At 42.5% G+C, this 6,261-nt stretch overlaps 1 pseudogene; it reads left to right on the top strand.

Annotated features, from left to right (window-relative positions):
* The first annotated feature begins 1,549 nt into the window (after positions 1-1,549).
* LOC118603226 lies at positions 1,550-1,668 on the top strand (annotated as a pseudogene).
* Positions 1,669-6,261: the final 4,593 nt, after the last annotated feature.

The following is a 6,261-nucleotide window of genomic DNA, read 5'->3' on the forward strand; positions in this document are numbered from 1 at the left end:
TGAGAGAGACATTTAACCTCTCTGGGCCTGGGCTTCCTCATCTATATAACGGGGAGATGACTCATTGCACACTGTGGACCCCTCTCTACGGTGGGAGATGATCTGAAAATCATCCTGCTGCGAAACAGAGAGAGAAAAGCACGATTCTTCTTAACGCGTTACAGAGTGTCTAAGGAATTCAGGGCAATTCCCAGAGGCCAAAAACAAAGAAGGGAAGAAAATCCCAAGCTAACGTGCGGACATGGAGTACTGGCAGTTCTCCAGGAGGAGCCTGGGGACAGGAGGCAGCACCTTGGGTCACGCAAGGCTGGGAACCGGAAAACCAGTATAAAGCTGGGTCTTCCACGAGCTTAGTGCTTCCATAAGCTTCTCCCCTGTACAGTTGGAAAGATAAAGCCACTTAGCACACGCAGAGCTGGACCTGGATGAGGCTGTACTTGGTCGATCTTATTTCCAGTACTTTATAGACTTGTCGACAATGTCTGTTGTTTTTGCCAAATCTACGACTCCATCTTTTGATGACGGCATCCCGGTTTACCTTCAGGAAACCATCCCTCTTCCACCCGCTTGATCCGGAAGAGGATATACAAACCAGACATGGCCCATGAGAATCAGGGATTCATTCAGGGGTGGGTGTGGGGTTCAAAGTGGGTCAATCAGAGTGAAGAGTTGCTGAATCTGTTGGGAGAGAGAAATTTGCTTTCTCTTGGTTCTACTACCTAAGTGGGATATGAGCCTGGAGCTGCTGGAGGTTCTCTCAGCCACTGCCTTGGGAGAGACTGCCCGAAGGTGATGCCAAAACCAAGGAAAGCAGAGATAAGAGACTGAGACAGGCAGAGACAGAGACAGAGAAAGAGAGAGAGAGAGAGACAGACAGACAGACAGAGACAGACAGACAGACAGAGAGACAGAGACGGAGACAGAGAGAGAGAGACAGACAGACAGAGACAGACAGACAGACAGACAGACAGAGAGACAGAGAGAGAGAGAGAGAGAAATTCATGATGACGCTGTTTGAGTTCCTGGAGCTGACAGTGCCTGAAGCTGACAGACAGACAGAGAGACAGAGACGGAGACAGAGAGAGAGAGACAGAGAGAGAGAGAGAAATTCATGATGACGCTGTTTGAGTTCCTGGAGCTGACAGTGCCTGAAACCATCGGTACGTCCAAACTTCCCAGATCTATGAAACAATAAACATTCTTCATGTTTAAGATACCTTGAGTCGATCACTTAGGAACAAAGGTATTCCCAATTCCCACAATATAGTCTCTGATAATCTCAGCAATTCAAAGAGGTGGGCATCTTATCATTCCTGTTTTATGAGAAGAAACTGAGGCTTGGAGACATTCAGTCACTTGCTCAGAATCACCGTGCTAGGCAGCGGCAGGGCTGTGATCTGATCTGCTTAGACCCGAGAAGGCAAACAGTGATGTGGTTAGCGCACCTAGGTCTGGGTCATGCCTCGGTAAAGTCACATAAAGCCCTAGGCCCTGTGTGGCTCATCTGTAAGAGGTGGAATATTTTTAAGCTTTTAAAAATATCTATATGGTCTACAGCCATGCCGCCCTGAACAAGCCCGATCTCATATGATCACAGAAGTTAAACAGGGTCGGGCCTGATTAGTACTTGGATGGGAGACCATCTAGGAAGACCAGGTGCTGTAGGCATAGAAAAAAAGAAATAAGGGATTGTAAGCTGACACAGTCCTTGCACTCTGTAAGGTCAACCAAGGGTTGCCTCATCTTAAAAAAAAAAAATATATATATATGTATATATAGATAGATATATATAGATATATATAGTACAAAGGTTACTGTGACAATTAACTGTGTATTTTCAGTCATACTTGCTTCAGAGACGAGATGATTTCTGAAAAGCCAAAAGGTTCCTGTCTCTATATCTTAATTCTGGATTCCAAAATGCCAAGACAGTCTGATTCCAGATAACAGGAATTAACAAACAAGAATATAAAAGTCTTTTATATTGGTTAATATATTTACAATTTCTAGCATTCTTCCTGCCCTGTATAGATCTGAGTTTCCTGGTATCATTTTTATTCAGCCTGAAAAAACTTCTTTTAATATTTCTCATTGTGCAAATCTGCTGAAATATCTTACCACCTTTTATTTGTCTGAAAAACATTTTTATTTCACCTTCATATTTTAAGGATATTTTCACTGGGTATAGACTCTTGGTTGATATTTGTTTTGTTTTGTTTTTTTTTGTTTGTTTGTTTGTTTCAGTTTTTTAATTCAACACATTAAGAATGTCATTCCATTGTCTTATGATTTACATTGTTTTTTAAGGGGAAATCAGTGATATTTCTTACCTTTGTTCATTATATGTAATATGTCTTTTTATCTTGGCTGCTTTTAAGATTTTCTCTTTATTGCTGATTTTAAGTGATTGGATTATGATGTACCTTTGTGTTGTTTTCTTTGTGTTTATTCTGCCTAGAATTTGTTGAGTTTCTTGGATCTGTAGCTTTATTTTATTTTAATTTAATCTTATTTTAATCAGTTTTGAAACATCTTTAGCCTTTATCATTTCAGGCATTTTCTTTCTCCTTCCTTTCCTACTGGGATTCAAATTACATATATGGTCAACCATCTAATGCTGTTTCAGCGATCCCTGGTGCTATGGTCATTTCTTTCTCCAATTTTTTTTCTCCTCGTGCTGCAGTTTGAACAGCTTCTATTATTATGTCATTATGTGTACTAATTTTTTGCTTCTGCACTCTTTAATATGCTGTTAAACCTCTCCAGTGAAATTTCCATTTTAGATATTGTATTTTTCCTCTCTAAATTTTCATTTGGTTCTTTAAAAAATACGTATCTTCCACTTCTCATTATGCTTGTGTTTTTCCTGAAATTTCTGAACACATATGTAATGGCTGTTTTAAAGTCCTTGTCTGTTAATTATATCATCTTCGTCGTTTGAGGTCTGTTTATATTGACTGATATTTCTCCTTGTAATGGAGGTCACCTTTTCCCACTTTAGGTGTCTAGTAATTTTTTATTTGAGCCTAGACATTATTAATGTTATGTGGTTGAATGTCTGGATTCCGTTGTTTTCCTCCGAAGTGCATCTGTCAGGCAGCCAAGTTACTTACTGGTCAGCCCGATTTTTTGAAGCTTTTAAAAACAGTTTTGTTAGGGTGGATCTGGAGGAGCCTTTCTTCCAAGGCTAGTTTAGCTCCACTACGAAGGTGTGACTTCGCTGTGGTCTCTTAATGAATGCCTTGGATGTTCGACAAGTTATTCCCATTCTGGCTTGCCGATCCCTGAATGTCCCCAGTCCCATGAGAGCTCTGGAAGTTATTCATCTTACACTCCCCTCGCCCTGCCCCAGTAGTTGCTCTTTGCCATCCTTGTAGCATTTCGCCCAATGTCTGAGCAATTCGGTCTTCGGCCAATGACTCATGGGGCTCCCTACACAGATTCCTGGCACTGGTTATCTATGTAGCACTTTCTTCTCTGGACCTTTGTTCACCGATTATAGCCTCTTTAACCTCTGCATACGATCCTCTATTTCTTTTCAACCCAGAGAGGCCTCTGTGTTTTGCTTGGGATTCTCCTCTCTGAGTTGCGAACTCAAAATTGCTCATGGGCAGAAAGCCAAGGCGATCACAGGGCTCACTTCCTTTGCCTCTCTCCTTTCAGGACTCGCAGTTCTGCACAGCCTGTTGCCCAATGTCTGAAAACAGTTGTTTCATATGTTTTGTCCGGCTTTCTAGTTGTGTAGAAAACAAGTCTGGTACTGGTTGCTTCATTACGGCCGGAGGGAGAAGTAGACTCTAACTAATTCAAGTGAAAAAAAAAATGCATCGGAAGGTCCTAGGGGAATTCACAGAATATAAGTAACAGCCAAAGAACAGTCCTCAGAAGAGACAGAGACCAGAGCAGCTCTGGAGACCAGGGCAACTCAGAGTCCATCTCTTTAGGGCACAGACACCTGGGTGAATGAGTTCCAACCTGATACAGTCCTTCGAGACTCACATTTCTGGGAGAATACGTCTGGCCTAGCCACAGTCAAGTGCTTAGTCCTTGGCCAGAGAAGGGCAAGCCACTCTGATTAATGATACTACCAAGATGATCTCCAACGGGGGAGGATAGATTGCCAAAACAAAACTGGACTGCTCTTTCCAGAAGAGAGGAAAATCGCTGCTAGGCAGGCAAAAACAACAGACACATTACACAAGGTTTACCAGAGAACACAATCCTCACGTGGGACTGGCTGTGAACCTCAGAGACATGGCGTTTCTTTTTGCTATTTAACCACTAGACTGCGGAGCTGCCTTCCTTCCCTGCAACACGGAGAGACGTTCCCCAAGACAACCCCACCACGGGCAGCATGTAGACCATATAAACTCCGCACAGGGCCAGGAACGCCAGTTTAGGACTCACTGGGAACAGATTCTCTGAGTCTGCCAATGTTTAAGGAAGACTTCCAGAGAATCAGACTCGCTTGGGGGTGAAAGGCAAGCTTGAACCTGTGTCTTGGGAACAGAGCAAGAAATGAAACTTGTCTATTCCCCTTCTCTACTCATAGCCACCTGGAGCTGGAAGCTCCTTGCCACAGAATGTTTTTGTATTTTAAGAGTGTGTATGAGGTGGCTGCAGGCTAGTTTATCAAGCAGCTTAATTCAACCAAATGTATAGACAAATGCACCAACAGGTAAGGGAACCATATGTTCTCTGCTTAGATTATTCTGAAAAAATTCCACTGCCCCCATTCTGCCTACAGGATAATCAGATACGCGTGTGTGAGAGAGAGAAACATCTACAAAACTCATCACCTGAGGTCCTTGTAATATTTCCACAAACATTACTTACTTTTATAATGAGATCCATTTCAGAGATGGAAAATCTGAGGTACAGTATGTGGAACGGTGAGTCAGTGATAAAAACAAGAATCAAGTTAATGATTGTAGGATAAAGCTCTCTCTGAGTGCCTTGAGGATGATTTTGAAAGCAGGAGAGAGAAAGAGGAGGGGAAGAGTAAAAGAAAAAAGGAGAAACACATCTTCAAAGGTGCCCAGGTTTTCGGAGACTTACGATGTTGAGAGATGCTGTCTGTACACAGTCAAGATTGAAATAGAAATCACAGTCAAGTAAAAGCACATATCATGGTTAAGTTCTTTCTCCAGCTTTGTTTCTTAGCTATGTCTATTCTCTGGCTCAATTTAGAAAGAAGTCTTTTCATTCCTCATGGAATTCTTTCTTTTCCCAATAAAGAAATCATGATACGTTCATGCTGATTAAGAAAAGGCCAAAATAAGGTTATAAAATTACTTCCTGAGAGGAGTTTAATGACTTGTGTTTTGCTAACTGCTTTATAAGGTAAAAAAAAAAAAAAAAAAAAAAATGGAGAGGGGGGTGTTTCAGGCAGAGAAAAAGATGGAACCTAAAATACTTAGAGGAAGAATAGTGGACTTTGGAGCTTTTCTCCCAGGCCAGTGGGAAGGAAATTTAGGGATAGAGCAGCCTTCTGGGGAAGTGTCTAGAGAGCCTGTAAGGTCCATAAACGGACAAATGATCACATTCGCTATTGTATTTCTGATGCCAAGCACAAAGCGTGATCCATACTAGGTGTTCAATAAACTATTTATTGAACGAAAGAATGGTTAAATGAACGAATGTGAATCTCCACTCGTTTCTACCCTACATATTCGCCAAAACAGACTCCAGTGCTTCCATATCTTTGTGCGTTTCTCCCATTCTTTTCTGTCCTGGCAATTGTGTGCTCACCTGTTCGAGGAAATGGATTTTAACCTTTCGTGGGTCATGAACTCTTCTGAGAATCTCATGAGAGCAGCGGACTTTCATCTCAAAAAACTCATTGACTCAGACGTACAATTTTTCGTGTGCTTTCAAGTTGTGAGCAAACGCCCTGAACTTCATCCGGACCCTCAACCTAACGATCCCAACCTTCCTCTCCTTCCCCACGCTGTTTGTTATTTGGTCCTTCGCTGGGTTCTCGTGGTACTTTCTTTTTCTTTTTCGTTCAAAACAACAGCATTTATTTTGCTCACACACATGTGCCATTTGGGCGGGGCCTGGAGGTGCCTTCTCTGCTTCACTCAGTGTTGGCTGGGGTGGCTTGAGGCTGGGGCTGGAATCATCCGAAGGCTCATTTGCTCACAATTCTGGAAGTCGAGCTTGAAAGACCTAGACAGCTGGGAGCAGAAGTAGCCGGGGATCCTTGGGCAGCTCTGCCTGTCTCTATGTGGTCCCCCTATCCAGGCTCTCAAGATTTCG

This window comes from Rousettus aegyptiacus, unplaced genomic scaffold (assembly GCF_014176215.1).
Source record: "Rousettus aegyptiacus isolate mRouAeg1 unplaced genomic scaffold, mRouAeg1.p scaffold_m13_p_5, whole genome shotgun sequence".
Classification (NCBI taxonomy): Eukaryota; Metazoa; Chordata; class Mammalia; order Chiroptera; family Pteropodidae; genus Rousettus; species Rousettus aegyptiacus.